General features: G+C 38.9%; 1 pseudogene; it reads left to right on the forward strand.

The window, feature by feature from the left end:
* Positions 1-14,356: 14,356 nt before the first annotated feature.
* Positions 14,357-17,154, forward strand: LOC113888073 (annotated as a pseudogene).
* Positions 17,155-18,343: the final 1,189 nt, after the last annotated feature.

Raw genomic sequence — 18,343 nt, forward strand, 5'->3', positions numbered from 1 at the left:
TACCAGATCTGCAGCTTGCACCTGTGCCCAACAAAGCTTCCAGAAAGTTCTGTCGGTGCTTAAAAGGCACAAAGGAAAGAAAACCTTTTCTCACTGTTCTAACTGTTGCTTCTTGACCTACATACAGGTTTTGCAGGAGGCAAGTAAGGTGATCTGGTATTCCCATCTCTTTAAGAATTTTCCACAGTTTGTTGTGATCCACACAGTCAAAGGCTTTACAGTAGTCAATGAAGCAGAAGTATATGTTTTTCTGGAATTCTCTTGCTTTTTCTAAGATGCAACAGTTGGCAAAGCCTAAGTTCCTGCTTATCAATAATTGACATTTATTAAGCACATATGATCTCCCAGGCCCTGTGCTAGCCAACTTCATCCATGTTATCATATATAAACTTTGCTATGTGTGGTGTGGATTTTTAACTCATTTTATAAATGTTTCAGAATTAAGGTTCTCAAGGATTAAGTTCAGTGTTACACAGAGCAAAGGTTGAAATCTGATTCTGAAACCCATATCCTTTCCACTGTATCAAATTACCTCTTATAGGAGAAGTGAGATGAAACAATATAATAAGTTACTTGATGCCTAAAAATATTTCAGAATGTTTCCTAATTCTACTCTGTAATTATTAAACATATTTTTGCCACTGAATAAAGACAATTTAATCATAGACATATTTGGTGTTTTCTACACCATGAATCATAAAGTACAAAGCTAGTACATTTTTTTATTATAAATACTTGACTAATCTACAGATATGCTATCTTTTTAATAAAAAAAAAGATTCTTAAGTTTTCCCTTTTGGAAAAAGTTTTCTAAACTTTTTGGTCAATGGAGATGTTGCTGAGAATATGATTGGATCAGCATTAAATATATGTCATGTGGCAATGATATTGTTAGGATAGAATTATCCCTTCGTTTTATTTTACTGTTCTTATCTTAAAGGAAACATTGTATTCCTGTTTGTGAGCTAGCGATCCATCTAGCAAAATAACATCATTTCTAGTAGGACTTTCATAGCCCTTTCTGCCATCTGTGGGACTGGAACTTACATGGACAACCTGATGGAAGATAAAATTATCTTAAAATCGGGAAACTTGGGTTCTTCTCATGGCTTTTCTTTTGACAAGTCACTTCATCTCTCCAAATGTATTATTTTTTAAGGATTTATGCTGAGTCATGATAAAGATGGGCTAGTCTTCCACACAAATGGTTTGGCAAGTTAATTCAGTATATGTGAAATTCTTTCATATCATTTGTCTTTCTTAATCAAAAAAGCTAAGTTTAAAAGTGAATTAGTATTTATACCTGAGTGTATAGTGACAGAGGGGATGGAGTCAAGGTGGTGGAGTAGGAGGTCGCAAAGTTTGCATCTTCTCACAAGTAGGGCATCTACTGGATGCTTGTGGGGGACTTCCACACCTAAGGGGACAGGAGGAGCCCTCAAGTGACTGGGTAGGACATGTGGGAGCAAGGAGGGAGAAGAAATGGAAGCAGGATGGGACTAGTGCCCTTGAAGGGCAGTTGGGGAATGGGAGGGGTTCCTACCTCTGGAGGGGCCCACTCACTGTGAAAGGATCAATGGGGAAGGGGAGAAGACCCTTGGGAGATAAGGGGGAACTCTGCTAGCATTTCCCCTCACACACTTGGGTCCCTGTGAGCTTACTGAAATTCTGGGCCTGATCCTTCACCCTCCAAGGCCAGAGGCAATCTGGGGCCCCCTCTGGCAGTGCTGACCCTAAGCTCTGCCCCAGCCTCCACCCCCCAAGGCCTTGTCCAGCCTCCTAGATCCTGGGCATAGGCCCCACCCCTGCCTAAATCTCACTTCATCTAAGGTCTGTCCCCTACAGCCAAGGCCTTTTCTGGAATTTTTTGTTCTTTTGCTATTATGGTTTTGTTTTACCTTGTTGTTTCATTTATATTTTAATTTTTCTAACATATCTGTTATTTTTCTAATTTTATTTTATTTTTTGTTATTGTTCTGCTCTGTTTTTTTTTTTTTTTTTTTGCCTCACCATAACACTTGCAGGATCTTGCTTCATGCACCAGGGTTTGGGCCCAAGCTCCTGTGGTGAGAGCACCAAGTCCAAACCACTGGACTAACAGAACCTCAGACCCCAGAGAATATCAATCAGAGTAAGATCTCCTGTAGTTCCTCATCTTGGCACCAAGACCCAACTCTACTCAACTGCCTGCAAACTCCGCTGCTGGAAGCTTCAGGCCAAACAACCAGTAAGACAGGAACACAGTCTCACCCATCAAAAAAAAAAATGAGATGACAAAAAAAATATAGATGAAGGAACAACTTAAAAACCCACCAGATGAAATAAATGAAGAGTAAGTAGGTAACCTACCTGAAAAAGAATTCAAAATAATGACAATAAAAATGATCCAAAATCTTGGAAATTGAATGGAGGCACAGATTGAGAAAATACAAGAAATGTTTAACAAAGACCTGGAAGAACTAAAGAACAAACAGAGATGAAGAACACAATAACTGAAATGAAAATACACTAGAAGGAATCAATAGCAGAATAACTGAGGCAGAAGAACAAATAAGTGAACTGGAAGATAGAATGGTGGAAATAATTGCTGAGAAACAAAACAAAGAAGAAAGAATTGAGAACAGTCTCATAGACCTCTGGGACAACATTAAATGCACCAACATTTGAATTTATAGAGTTCTCATATGAAGAAGAGAAAAAGAAAGGGCCTGAGAAAATATTTGAAAAGATTATAGTCAAAAACTTCCCTAACATGGGAAGGGAAATAGTCACTCAAGTGCAGGAAGTGCAGAGAGTCCCATACAAGATAAACTCTAGGAGAAACAAATCAAGACACATATTAATCAAACTAAGAAAAATTAAATTCAAAGAAAAAATATTAAAAGGATCAAGAAAAAAGCAACAGATAACATACAAGGCAATCCCCATAAGGTTATCTGCTGACTTTTGGCAGAAACTCTGCAGGCCAGAAGGGAGTGGCAGGATATATTTAAAATGATTAAAAGCAAAAACCTACAACCAAGATTACCTAGTAAGGATCTCACTCATATTTGACAGAGAAATCAAAAGCAGACATAAAAGCAAAAGCTAAGAGAATTCAGCACCACCAAACCAGCGTTATAACAAATGCTAAAGGAACTTCTTTAGGCAGGAAACACAATAGAAGAAAAAGGCCCACAAAAACAAACCCAAAACAATTAGGAAAATGATAATAGAAACATACATATTGATAACTACCTTAATTGTAAATGGATAAAATGCTCCAACCAAAAGACACAGACTGGCTGAATGAATACAAAAACAAGACCCACATATGTGCTGTCTACAAGAGATCCACTTCAGACCTAGGGACATATACCAACAGAAAGTGAGGGGATAGAGAAAGATACTCCATGCAAATGTAAACCATTAAAAAGTTGGAATAGCAATACACATCAGATAAAATGGACTTTAAAATAAAGACTGTTATAAGGCATAAGGAAGGACACTACATAATGATCAAGTGACAAATCCAAGAAGATACAGATTATAAATATTTATGCACTCAACATAGGAGCACCTCAATACACAAGGCAAATGCTAACAGCCATAACAGGGGAGATCGGCAGTAACACAATAATAGTGGGGGGCTTTAACAACCCACTTACATCAATGGACAGACTGTTCAGACAGAAAATAAATAAGGTAACTCAAGCTTTAAGTGAGACAATAGACCAGATAGATTTAATTGATATTTATAAGGCATTCCATCCAAAAGTGGCAGAATACACTTTCTGTTCAAGCACACATAGAATATTCTCCAGGATAGATCACATCTTGGGTCACAAATCAAGCGTTGGAAAATTTAAGAAAATTGAAATCATATCAAGCATCTTTTCTGACCACAACAGTATGAGATTAGAAATCAATTAGAGGAAAAATAATGTAAAAAACACAAACACATGGAGGCTAAACAGTGTGATGTGAAATAACCAAGATATCACTTAATAAATAAAATAGGAAATAAAAAATACATAGAAACAAATGACAATGAAAACATGATGACCCAAAACCTATGAGATGCAGTAAAAGCAGTCCTAAGAGGGAAGTTTATAGCAATTCAATCTCACCTCAACAACCAAGAAAAATCTCAAATAAACAACCTAACCTTATACCTAAAGCAACTAGAGAAAGAAGAACAAAGAAAATCCAAAGTCAGTAGAAGGAAAGAAATAATAAAGATTAGAGCATAAATAAATGAAATAGAAATGAGGAAAATGATAGCGAAGATCAATAAAAGTAGAAGTTTGTTCTTTGAGAGGATAAACAAAACTGATAAATCTTTAGCCAGACTCCTCAAGAAAAAAGCCAATAAAAGTATAAATGAAAAAGGAGATGTTACAACTGACTTCACAGAAATAAGAGACTACTATGAATAACTGTATGCCAGTAAAATGGACAACTGGAAGAAATGGACAAATTCTTAGAAAGATACAACTTTCCAAGACTGAACCAGGAAGAATTAGAAAGTATTAATCGACAAATCACAAGTAATGGAATTGAAGCTGTAATCAGAAATCTTTCAACAAACAGAAGTCCAGGACGTGATGAAATCTATGAGACATTTAAAGAAAAGTTAACACCTATCCTTCTTGAAATCTTCCAAAATATTGCAGAGGGAGGAACACTCCTTAACTCATTCTGTGAGATCCTCATCACCCTGATACCAAGACCAGACAAAGATATCACAAAGAAAGAAAATTACAGACCAATATCACCGATAAACATAAATGCAAAAATTTTCAGCAGAATACTAGCAAACAGAATCCAACAACTCCTTAAAAGGATCATACACCATGATCAAGGGGGATTTATCCCAGGAATGCAAAGATTCTTCAGCATAATGCAAATATTAACAAATGTGATACACCACACAAATAAATGAAAGATAAACCATATGATCATTTCAATAGATGTAGAAAAAGCTTTTGACAAAATTCAACACCCATTTATGATTTTAAAAAAGACTCTCCATAAAAGGGGCATAGAAAGAACTACCTCAACATAATAAAGGTCATATATGACAAAAAACTATTTCTGTTTTATTGACTATGCCAAAGCCTTTGACTGTGTGGATCACAATACACTGTGGAAAATTCTGAAAGAGATGGGAATACCAGACCACCTGATCTGCCTCTTGAGAAATTTGTATGCAGATCAGGAAGCAACAGTTAGAACTGGACATGGAACAACAGACTGGTTCCAAATAGAAAAAGGAGTACATCAAAGCTGTATACTGTCACCCTGCTTATTTAACTTATATGCAGAGTACATCATGAGAAACGCTGGACTGGAAGAAACACAAGCTGGAATCAAGATTGCTGGGAGAAATCTCAATAATCTCAGACATGCAGATGACACCACCCTTATGGCAGAAAGTGAAGGGGAACTAAAAAGCCTCTTGATGAAAGTGAAAGACAAGAGTGAAAAAGTTGGCTTAAAGCTCAACATTCAGAAAACGAAGATTATGGCATCTGGTCCCATCACTTCATGGGAAATAGATGGGGAAACAGTGTCAGACTTTATTTTTCTGCGCTCCAAAATCACTGCAGATGGTGACTTCAGCCATGAAATTAAAAGACGCTTACTCCTTGGAAGGAAAGTTATGACCAACTTAGATAGCATATTCAAAAGCAGAGACATTACTTTGCCAACAAAGGTCCGTCTAGTCAAGGCTATGGTTTTTCCATTGGTCATATATGGATGTGAGAGTTGGACTGTGAAGAAGGCTGAGCGCCGAAGAATTGATGCTTTTGAACTGTGGTGTTGGAGAAGACTCTAGAGAGTCCCTTGGACTGCAAGGAGATCCAACCAGTCCATTCTAAAGGAGATCAGCCCTGGGATTTCTTTGGAAGGAATGATGCTAAAGCTGAAACTCCAGTACTTTGGCCACCTCATGCGAAGAATTGACTCATTGGAAAAGACTCTGATGCTGGGAGGGATTGGGGGCAAGAGGAGAAGGGGACGACAGAGGATGAGATGGCTGGATGGCATCACTGACTCGATGGACATGAGTCTGGGTGAAGTCCGGGAGTTGGTGATGGACAGGGAGGACTGGCATGCTGCGATTCATGGGGTTGCAAAGAGTTGGACACGACTGAGCGACTGATCTGATACGATCTGATGACAAACCTACAGTTAACATCAAACCTACAGTCAACATCATACTCAATAAAAAACTGAAAGCATTTCCTCTAGGATAGGGAACAAGACAAGGATGTCCACTCTAACCACCATTATTCAACATAGTTTTGGAAGTCCTAGCCACGGCAATCAGAAAAGAAAAAATTCTGTGTGACAGGCCTAAACTGAAGCTGCAAAAAAACAGCACAGTTTGGGTCTTTGCTGCACAGATTCTTTCCTATTCTCTTTTTTTTTTTTTTTTTTTGATTTTTGATTTTATATTTTTAAACTATTATTATTTATTTTGTTCTTTTTTTGTTTTGTTTTAGCTCTGTATTTTATTATTTTTTTATTTTTTAAATTTTTTTGATTTTATTTAATTTTTAAACTTTACATAATTGTATTAGTTTTGCCAAATATCAAAATGAATCCACCACAGGTATACATGTGTTCCCCATCCTGAAGCCTCCTCCCTCCTCCCTCCCCATACCATCCCTCTGGGTCATCCCAGTGCACTAGCCCCAAGCATCCAGTATTGTGCATCGAACCTGGACTGGCATCTCGTTTCATATATGATATTTTACATGTTTCAATGCCATTCTCCCAAATCTTCCCACTCTCTCCCTCTCCCACAGAGTCCATAAGACTGTTCTATACATCACTGTCTCTTTTGCTGTCTCATTCACAGGGTTATTGTTACCATCTTTCTAAATTCCATATATATGCGTTAGTATACTGTATTGGTGTTTTTCTTTCTGGCTTACTTCACTCTGTATAATAGGCTCCAGTTTCATCCACCTCATTAGAATTGATTCAAATGTATTCTTTTTAATGGCTGAGTAATACTCCATTGTGTATATGTACCACAGCTTTCTTATCCATTCATCTGCTGATGGGCATCTAGGTTGCTTCCATGTCCTGGCTATTATAAACAGTGCTGCGATGAACATTGGGGTACACGTGTCTCTTTCAGTTCTGGTTTCCTCAGTGTGTATGCCTAGCAGTGGGATTGCTGGATCATAAGGCAGTTCTATTTCCAGTTTTTTAAGGAATCTCCACACTGTTCTCCATAGTGGCTGTACTAGTTTGCATTCCCACCAACAGTGTAAGAGGGTTCCCTTTTCTCCACACCCTCTCTAGCATTTATTGCTTGTAGACTTTTGGATCGCAGCCATTCTGACTGGCATGAAATGGTACCTCATAGTGGTTTTGATTTGCATTTCTCTGATAATGAGTGATGTTGAGCATCTTTTCATGTGTTTGTTAGCCATCTGTATGTCTTCTTTGGAGAAATGTCTATTTAGTTCTTTGACCCATTTTTTGATTGGGTCATTTATTTTTCTGGAGTTGAGCTGTAGGAGTTGCTTGTATATTTTTGAGATTAGTTGTTTGTCAGTTGCTTCATTTGCTATTATGTTCTCCCATTCTGAAGGCTGTCTTTTCACCTTGCTAATAGTTTCCTTTGATGTGCAGAAGCTTTTAAGGTTAATTAGGTCCCATTTGTTTATTTTTGCTTTTATTTCCAATATTCTGGGAGGTGGGTCATAGAGGATCCTGCTGTGATGTATGTCAGAGAGTGTTTTGCCTACGTTCTCCTCTAGGAGTTTTATAGTTTCTGGTCTTACGTTTAGATCTTTAATCCATTTTGAGTTTATTTTTGTGTATGGTGTTAGAAAGTGTTCTAGTTTCATTCTTTTACAAGTGGTTGACCAGATTTCCCAGCACCACTTGTTAAAGAGATTGTCTTTAATCCATTGTATATTCTTGCCTCCTTTGTCAAAGATAAGGTGTCCATATGTGCGTGGATTTATCTCTGGGCTTTCTATTTTGTTCCATTGATCTATATTTCTGTCTTTGTGCCAGTACCATACGGTCTTGATAACTGTGGCTTTGTAGTAGAGCCTGAAGTCAGGTAGGTTGATTCCTCCAGTTCCATTCTTCTTTCTCAGGATCGCTTCGGCTATTCGAGGTTTTTTGTATTTCCATACAAATTGTGAAATTACTTGTTCTAGCTCTGTGAAGAATACTGTTGGTAGCTTGATAGGGATTGCGTTGAATCTATAAATTGCTTTGGGTAGTATACTCATTTTCACTATATTGATTCTTCCAATCCATGAACATGGTATATTTCTCCATCTATTAGTGTCCTCTTTGATTTCTTTCACCAGTGTTTTATAGTTTTCTATATATAGGTCTTTAGTTTCTTTAGGTAGATATATTCCCAAGTATTTTATTCTTTCCGTTGCAATGGTGAATGGAATTGTTTCCTTAATTTCTCTTTCTGTTTTCTCATTATTAGTGTATAGGAATGCAAGGGATTTCTGTGTGTTGATTTTATATCCTGCAACTTTACTATAGTCATTGATTAGTTCTAGTAATTTTCTGGTGGAGTCTTTAGGGTTTCCTATGTAGAGGATCATGTCATCTGCAAATAGTGAGAGTTTTACTTCTTCTTTTCCAATTTGGATTCCTTTTATTTCTTTTTCTGCTCTGATTGCTGTGGCCAAAACTTCCAAAACTATGTTGAATAGTAATGGTGAAAGTGGGCACCCTTGTCTTGTTCCTGACTTTAGAGGAAATGCTTTCAATTTTTCACCATTGAGGATAATGTTTGCTGTGGGTTTGTCATATATAGCTTTTATTATGTTGAGGTATGTTCCTTCTGTTCCTGCTTTCTGGAGAGTTTTTATCATAAATGGGTGTTGAATTTTGTCAAAGGCTTTCTCTGCATCTATTGAGATAATCATATGGTTTTTATTTTTCAATTTGTTAATGTGGTGTATTACATTGATTGATTTGTGGATATTGAAGAATCCTTGCATCCCTGGGATAAAGCCCACTTGGTCATGGTGTATGATCTTTTAAATGTGTTGTTGGATTCTGATTGCTAGAATTTTGTTAAGGATTTTTGCATCTATGTTCCTCAGTGATATTGGCCTGTAGTTTTCTTTTTTTGTGGGATCTTTGTCAGGTTTTGGTATTAGGGTGATGGTGGCCTCATAGAATGAGTTTGGAAGTTTACCTTCCTCTGCAATTTTCTGGAAGAGTTTGAGCAGGATAGGTGTTAGCTCTTCTCTAAATTTTTGGTAGAATTCAGCTGTGAAGCCGTCTGGACCGGGGCTTTTGTTTGCTGGAAGATTTTTGATTACAGTTTCAATTTCCGTGCTTGTGATGGGTCTGTTAAGATTTTCTATTTCTTCCTGGTCGAGTTTTGGAAAGTTGTACTTTTCTAAGAATTTGTCCATTTCTTCCACGTTGTCCATTTTATTGGCATATAATTGTTGATAGTAGTCTCTTATGATCCTTTGTATTTCTGTGTTGTCTGTTGTGATCTCTCCATTTTCATTTCTAATTTTATTGATTTGATTTTTCTCCCTTTGTTTCTTGATGAGTCTGGCTAATGGTTTGTCAATTTTATTTATCCTTTCAAAGAACCAGCTTTTGGTTTTGTTGATTTTTGCTATGGTCTCTTTTGTTTCTTTTGCATTTATTTCTGCTCTAATTTTTAAGATTTCTTTCCTTCTATTAACCCTGGGGTTCTTCATTTCTTCCTTTTCTAGTTGCTTTAGGTGTAGAGTTTGTTCTTTTTTTTTTAACTTTACAATATTATATTGGTTTTGCCATATATCAACATGAATCTGCCACAGGTATACACGTGTTCCCTGTCCTGAACCCTCCTCCCTCCTCCCTCCCTGTGCCATCCATCTGGGTCGTCCCAGTGCACCAAGCATCCAGTATAGTGCATCGAACCTGGACTGGCGACTTGTTTCATATATGATATTATACATCTCCCTGGCATGCTGAATCTAATTCCACAACTGCTTCTAGAAGCCCTTCATTTTGCTTACCTTTAAGTACTTCTCTTCTCTGGTTTTTCAGGCCTCAGCTCCCTGCTCTGATGCTGACTTTGAATGCTCCTTTGATTGCAGTAACAGCAGCAGTTTCAGGTAAAAGAAACCTCTTCCACTAGCCCTGTCCCTGTGAAACATTTGCCAGTAAAGCTTGTCCCTTTCTGTACTTTGTCAGGGCAGGCTATTTGGATGTTTGGATCTTTATCCTTTCCCTTTATTTAAAATTTCCTGTGACAAACAGAGATAGATATTGGGGATCATATTCGTAACCCTTGTCATCTATGAGAGCAGAGTACACATTAATCCAGTAATGTCATCTTGTTGCACCCAGTTTCCTTGAGCCCCACCTCACACTTATGCAAGACATATTTACTTACACTACTACCTTTTCTTCCTCTTCTGCTCCTTATCCTCTTTTCCCTTCTTCTTATATTTACTTTTACAAAGAAATCTCTCATCCTTTCAACCATTTCCTTCTTGTTGCCTAACAAAGTTAACATACTTTAAAGCACTGGCCTCCAGCACTGAACCAATCCTCACCAATCCCCCAATACCAGAGGGCTGACTTAAAATTGAAATTGAAACTATCATTAGATCATTGTTTTTTTTTTTTTTTTCATTTTTCTCAGTCATTGACATAAATATAAATTGTAAGTGTAAACTTAGGACACCACCTTTTCTGGAATATTCTAGAATTTATATACCAAATTAGCATTTATCAAAGCAATCAAAGTTGTTACAAGTATCCTTGTGATGTAATTCTTGTTACAAATGTTTGGGGACTGCTTTTTTGGAATTAAGGGGTGACAGGATGTAGTGGAAAGAGCATGAGGTTTGGAGATGATACAAGCTTTGCTTTGAATCGCTAATCTGTCGTACATTAGCTGTACAATATTTGTGCAAGCCCACTCTCTGAGCTTCCAGTTCCTCATGCATAAAATGCAGTTTATGCATTTATGTTGCTGTTTTTATGTTGCTGTTTATGTTGCTGAATTTTAGTGTGGTTTATTCCTGTCAAAATGCTGTTTATGTTGCTGAATTTTAGTGTGGTTTATTCCTGTCAAAATGCTGAACACACAGTAAGTGCTTGATATTTTCATACTTCTGTACTTACTGCCAGTTTATCATGCAAGAAAGTTGTCCTTGTACACTCTCCCTTAGTTGATGGCTTATTCCTTCCTCACTCTTTTGTGCTCTGGTCAAACTCAACTATGTGTGCATGCATGTGTGCTAAGTCACTTCAGTCATGTCTGACTCTTGTGATCCTAAGGACTGTAGCCCGCCAGGCTCCTCTGTCCATGGGGATTCTCCAGGCAAGAATACTGGACTGGGTTGCCATGCCCTCCTCCAGGCGATCTTCCCTACTCAGGGATTGAACCCTTAATAAGGGTCTCTTAATAAGTTTCCTGCATTGGCAGGTGGGTTCTTTACCACTAATGCCACCTGGGAAGCCCAAACTCAACTATAACCTTCCTTAAAACATTAGGACTATAAGCGCAATTTTCTGACTTGATATATATTAAAACTTACAGCAAATAAAATAATGGAAAAATCTATAGATGTTATCCTAGTAACAAAAAAAATCTGTCATCACTATGACTTAACATAGGGAGATTGTGACCAATATTATGAGACCAGCATAAAAAAAGGCATAGGGAATTATGAATTTGAAAAAGATATATAACTTCCATTACCTACAGAGAATATAATCATTAACAGATTAATAGAATAAACACATTGTTTATGTATTTTTATTTTTGGGTATATTAGATCTTCATTGCTGAGCTGGCTTTCTCTAGTTGTGGAGAGCAGGGGCTACTTTCTAGTAGTGATATGTAGGCTTTCATTGTGTTGGCCTCTCTTGTGGCAGGGCACTGATTCTAGGGCATGTGGGCTTCAGTATTTGCAGCACACGGACTCAGTAGTTGTGGCTCCTGGGCTCTAGAACACTGCTCAATAGTTGTGGTGCACAGACTTAGTTTTTCCACAGCATGTGGGATCATCCCAGATCTGGGATCAAACCTGAGTTCCCTGCATTGGCAGGCAAATTTTTTACCACTGAGCCATCAGTAAAGCCCAATGGTCACATTTTTAAAACTAATAAAATTTCAGAAAGCTTTCTATGCTTATGCTGTGGTGTGCTTAGTCGCTCAGTCATGTCCTACTCGTTGCAACCCCATGGACTGTAGCCCGCCAGGCTCCTCTGTCCCTGGGGGTTCTCCAGGCAAGAATACTGGAGTGGGTTGCTATGCCCTCCTCCAGGGAATCTTCCCAACCCAGGGATCAAACCCACGTCTTCCACATTGCAGGCAGATTCTTTACCATCTGATCCACCAGGGAAGCCATCTATGCTTATGATCAACAATTTAAAAATTTAAAATAAAAAAAATTGTAAAGTAATTAGCCTCCAATTAAAATAAATAAATTTATATTAAAAAAACTTATGGCACTCTTGCTGTTCCTAACTAGAAAATTAAATAAGAAAAAATATTTCCCCAAATAATAAAATCTAAAAGTGTCTAGGAAATACCCTAACACAGAGACACAAAATTTTACAGACCATATTTTAAAACTTTTTAAAAATATAAAGGAAGTTTTGACTAAATGAAAATATTCCTTGTCTATATTTGGGATGATTTAACATAGCAAAGGAGAAGACAATGGCAACCCACTCCAGTACTCTTGCCTGGAAAATCCCATGGACAGAAGGGCCTGGTGGGCTGCAGTCCATGGGGCCACGAAGAGTCGGACACAACTGAGCGACTTCACTTTCACTTTTCACTTTCATGCATTGGAGAAGGAAATGGCAACCCACTCCAGTGTTCTTGCCTGGAGAATCCCAAGGATGGGGGAGCCTGGTGGACTGCCGTCTATGGGGTCGCCCAGTCGGACACGACTGTAGTGACTTAGCAGCAGCAGCATGTAGGGTAATTTGAAATATGATAAAGATACCCCTAAAAACATTAGAAACACAACTGGGTTTTGGTTTTTTTTTCAGTTTTTGTGAGCTACTTTGTTAATTTGGGGGCTTCCCTGGTGGCTCAGATGGTAAAGAATCTGCCTACAATGCAGGAGACCTAGGTTCTATCCCTGTACCTTAAGTGAAGTTGCTCAGTCGTGTCTGACTCTTTGCGACCCCATGGACTGTAGCCTACCAGGCTCCTCTGTCCATGGGATTTTCCAGGCAATAGTACAGGAGAGGATTGCCCTTTCCTTCTCCAGGGGATCTTCCCAGCCCAGGGATTGAACCTGGGTCTCCCACATTGTAGACAGACGCTTCTACCATCTGAGCCACCAGGGAAGTCCTTTAGCTTTACCTTTCCCATTTACATCTAATCCATCTAAATTGCAGTTTTGCGTGTCTACAATGTGGGAGACCCAGAGTTAAAGTGAAAAGAAGGAAATGATCTTTTTTGAGCTCCACAGTGTACCAGGTATCAAGCTGGGCACTTTAAATTGTCTCATTGAATCTATACATCATTATGAGGGAATAGGTACTATTAGCCCATTGTTTGGATAAGGAAACATGTTCAGAGAGGTTAAATAATTCATCAAAGGGCACAGATTGCAGTCCAGGTCTGGTCTGGTCCTCTTTTCACTACATTACCACAAATGACTGAGAACAAACAGGTTGAAACTGGGAGACAAGAGTAGGGAAACCCTGGGCAGCACACATCAGAAAGTAGACTGGCAGATCTATGCTTATTGTGCTTTTATTTTTCCTGCTTACCAGAAATGCCATATCCTGATAATGAATTTGATTGCCTGAGAGATGTAAATTGTGGTGAAATAAGTGGCTTTAAAGCAGACTCTGCATTCATTCACATTAAGATAGAGGTAACCTGTAAAACTTGTCCGCGCCCCGACCCCCGCCATGATGATTATCTTTTACCTAGACTGAAGTCCATAGACTCCAAAGTGCATCTCCAGTTGTGGAATCTCAGGTATCAGTGTAAACTGGAGAGGGGGGTAATTTATTGTGGAGGGGTGAGAGTAGGGCTGGAGTGCATATTAATTCTCTAAATTAAATCAAGTGTGTAACTGCCTTCTCTGCCTCCATGTGCTAACAACTTTGATTACAGGAGAAATAACACTGTACAGATGATCTGTACAGAGATTGCCTTGGAATTTGATTTGTTTTAGAATTTAACTTTGGGACAAATTTTTTTAGTTTTCCTGAAGCAGCTATGAAGTATTTATTAGAAGAGAGAAATGTAAACTAAATAACTTTCCGTTTTTCTTTGTAGCAAATTGAAATGGAAGGACCATTTCTTCAAAAATGAGTGTTATACATATGAAGGGATTTTTTCCTAACAGTAACTCTGAGGTCTGGGTCTGACAAGATGGGTTTAGAGAACCTACTGCCTCCTCAACCATTCTGGCTCATTTTAATTGGGTTTTCTCTGCTGTCTTTGGCAGAGACATATGGGTTCAGTAAATGCACACAGTATTAATCGGACATTCACCATGTGTTCTTCATTTGGAAGATCACCAACTTAACAGATGCCATTCATGACATCCCTTGATACACTACTCACCTCAACCTGACACAGAACCAAATTCAGGTCCTTCCTCCCTACTGCTTCACTAATTTGTCTGCTCTGGTGGACTTGCGATTGCAATGGAATTTCATTTGGAAGATTGATGAGAGGGCATTTTGGGGACTAGAAAGTCTAACCCTTTTGAGTTTAGTAGAAAATAAGATTCAAACTGTGAACTATTCCTTTAAGGGCCTGTCCAACTTGGAAACTTTGCTCCTGAGTCACAATCAGATCACCCATATTCACAAAAATGCCTTTGTCCCTCTTGTCAAATTGAAACATTTAAGTTTATCTCAAAATTTTATTACTGATTTTTCCAATATTCTTGAAGCAGTCCAGCATCTGCCGCACCTGGAATACCTTGATCTTACTAACAACAGCATAATGTCCTTGGATCACAGCCCCAGATCATTGGTTTCCCTGACCCAGCTGGGGATACAGGGGAAAAAACTAACAGAATTAAACTTCTCTGCCTTGTCACTGCCTAATCTGACCACTCTGGATCCACTGAGTCATTCAGAATGTGGATCTGGAAACTCTGCCCCAACTGAGGAGCTTGAATCTGAGTGGAACACTGGTGAAACTAGAGATGCTTCCAGCCAAACACCTACAGAATCTAAGTGAAATGGATCTTAGTAACCAGAAGTTTAGAGGTAGTCACTTAAACCTCAGGACAGTGTGTTGCCTCCTCCAGAAGGTGCCTATATTGAAGGCTTTGGTTTTTAGGAAAAATGCCATTAATTCAGGGAGCATAAAGCACCTTGCCAACTGTACCAGGCTTTTATCCCTTGACCTTAGCCAAAGCAATGATCTGGTTCACCTCAATGACAGTGAGTTTGATGCTATACCCAGCCTTCAAAGGCTGAATCTAAACAAGTGTCAGCAACAGGACCTGAAATGCCCTCAAGAACTTGAGAGCTCTAAACCTGAGCCACAACAAGTTTAAAATCTTTCCATATTTTTGCATTTTCACCCTTAAGGTACTTACAATCACTCTTTCTCTCTAGAAATCCCATCACAGAACTCAATAGTATGGCCTTTTATGGGCTGTATTCATTAAAAGAGCTCAATTTGGCTGGGATACTGGTTTGCTCAATTTCCAAATTTATAGAGTTTAAATCTTGAATACAACAATATTCGGACCCTGAAACACAAAACCTTTCAGTTTCTGAAGAAGCTCCAAGTTCTCATTCTCTCCCAGAACCACCTGAGCATCATAGAGAAGTATGCATTTTCTGGCCTCAATCACCTCTATAAACTCGACTTGGCATACAATATCTTGTCAAATTTTCAAGCTGGCCTTTTCTTGGGCCTGGAAAATCTAGAAGTTTTGAATCTCAGTTTTAATAAAATCACTTATGAAACCACTAGGACCTTGCCATTTCCTCCATTTATGAACCTCAAGTCTTTGAAACAACTCAACCTAGAAGGACAAATACATAGGATTCAAGTTGTTCCAATCAACTTCTTCCAAGGGCTGAATGACCTGCAGGAACTACTCCTAGGGGAAAATCCCACTGTATTCCTAGACCACCTTCAACTTGACTCCCTGATTGATCTCACAAAGTTGGATATATCAGGGACAAAATCTGGAGACTGAAGCCTCAGTTTAAATGTTTCTTTATTCCAAAAATTAAAAAGACTAAAAATGCTGCGCCTGGAAAACAACAACTTAGAGTCACTGACTCCTGGCATATTCTCTGCCTTAGAAAGCCTTCAGATCTTTTCTTTAAGATTCAACAACCTAAGGGTCATTAATCAAAGTCATCTGGAGAATCTGAAATCTCTGAAGTACTTTGATATCTATGGGAATAAACTTCAGTGCAGCTGTGACAATGCATGGTTCAAGAATTGGTCAATAAACACAGCAAATGTCCATATCCCTTACCTCCAGAGCTACACCTGTCAACAGCCAAATATTAAAAATTTTTGATAGATTTTGATGATTCTATGCATATTTTTGATCTGGGAAAATTTGCTTCTTCTGCTCCTTCAGTCTGGTCCTCACAACCATGATCTTCTCTTGGTTCATTGACAAGATGGTTCCATCTCTATGGTATGGGCTCTACATATTTTGAGCCTAGTACCTGGCCAAGTGGCATAGGACAGAAAAGGAGTTCATCTATAATGCCTTTGTTTCTTTCACTGCCACTGATGAGCAATGGGTATATGAAGAGCTTGTTCCAGCCCTAAAAGAAGGTGGCCAGCCTACCTTTAAGCTCTGCCTTCACCACAGAGACTTTGAGCCAGGCACAGATATCTTTGAGAACATCCAGAATGCCATTGACACCAGCTGGAAAACTTTGTGTGTGGTGAGTAACCACTACCTGCACAGTGAATGGTGCCAGCTTGAAGTACAGTTGACCAGCATTGAGATGTTCTATGAGCATGAAGATGTCATCATCTTGATATTCCTGGAAGAGATCCTGAACTATAAGTTATCCAGCTACCACCAACTCAGGAAACTTGTGAACAGGCAGACATTTATCACCTGGCCAGACAGTGCCCAGGAGAGGCCACTTTTCTGGGCTCACATTAGAAATGCATTGGGCAACAAATCTGTGGAGAAAGACAACACACAGCTAATTGTGGCCCAGTGATGGGAAGTCTTTGTGACTTCAAATCCAATATTGCCTAAGGTGTGTACAGGCTATGAGTGTGACTGAACATAACTGCTCTGCAGGGAGAAGGCTGCTTATGACCGTTATTTGGCTAATGTCCATCAGGCAACTGGAAGAGTGAAGGAAGCTGCTTGAGGAAGCTTCAGGAATGTTGTTAAAGGAAGTAATCCCAGTATTAGAGTATTGGATATCTGGAAAGTATTCTTGTTTTATTAAGGGGAAACTTGGGAGACAAATCACTAGGATTTCTGAGGACCAGCAGGGCCCTCATATGTGCTTGAGAACATTGTTCAGCTAGTTTATCCAAATCAGTTCCTGTCAAGATAGATTGTACTGCACTTCTTCCAAGAACCTATAAGAACAGAAACACCACACAAGCTTAAATAAAAGCAAAAAAGTTAGGATTCTGGTGTATTCTCTGCTAGGGCATGAAATTCCAAAGGCCAGCTTCTGTTTAAGTCAGAGCCCAAGAGTTAGAAGAGTCCTAGTTTGATTCTGCTGATTTACTCAAAGGGAAGCAGCCTTGATCTAGCAGCACAATGAAGGTTGCAGAAACTATCACCTAGCTGTGATAAAATCAGACTTCATAGACCGAGCAGTTTTTGGTAGCCATTCTTAGACAGGGTTGTATTCCCAATGGCTTCATCTTTCAGACACACCAGTGTCCTATAGCAGGCAATGTTTATAGGGAGCAACACCTAGCATAGGGGCCATGGCTCTGGTAGTAGGCAAAAGTGCTACAAATTCCTGTAGAAGGGAATTTCTTATAGGAAAACTGCTATAAATTCGTGGAGCAAGAGGGGCCATAGATATCTAGAGCTCAGTCTGTACCAGATGAGTAGGGTACCAACACGGCCCTCTTCTGATTGTCTTTCCACAAGGACTTGGTCTTTATGACTGGCTTCCTTCTCCAGTCCTCCTTTATTCCCAAGACTCTAGGAAGAGTTTGTTGAGGAACAAAAGACCCTGACAGGCAGAATCTTTAGCAGCTAGGGTAGTCAAATGTTTACCTCAGTGGGCCCTTGCCAGATCTCTCTGTATAGAAATGACTTCCCTGTGTGAAGGGAGGTCAGAAGCATGTTTTGGACCGGACTTTGGTTAAACTGTTATGGAAAAATCCAAGGGCATTTGCGTGGGAAATTGTGAGTCATCAGCTGGATATTTGTGG

The sequence above is a fragment of the Bos indicus x Bos taurus genome, chromosome X (genome assembly GCF_003369695.1).
Source record: "Bos indicus x Bos taurus breed Angus x Brahman F1 hybrid chromosome X, Bos_hybrid_MaternalHap_v2.0, whole genome shotgun sequence".
NCBI classification, from domain to species: domain Eukaryota; kingdom Metazoa; phylum Chordata; class Mammalia; order Artiodactyla; family Bovidae; genus Bos; species Bos indicus x Bos taurus.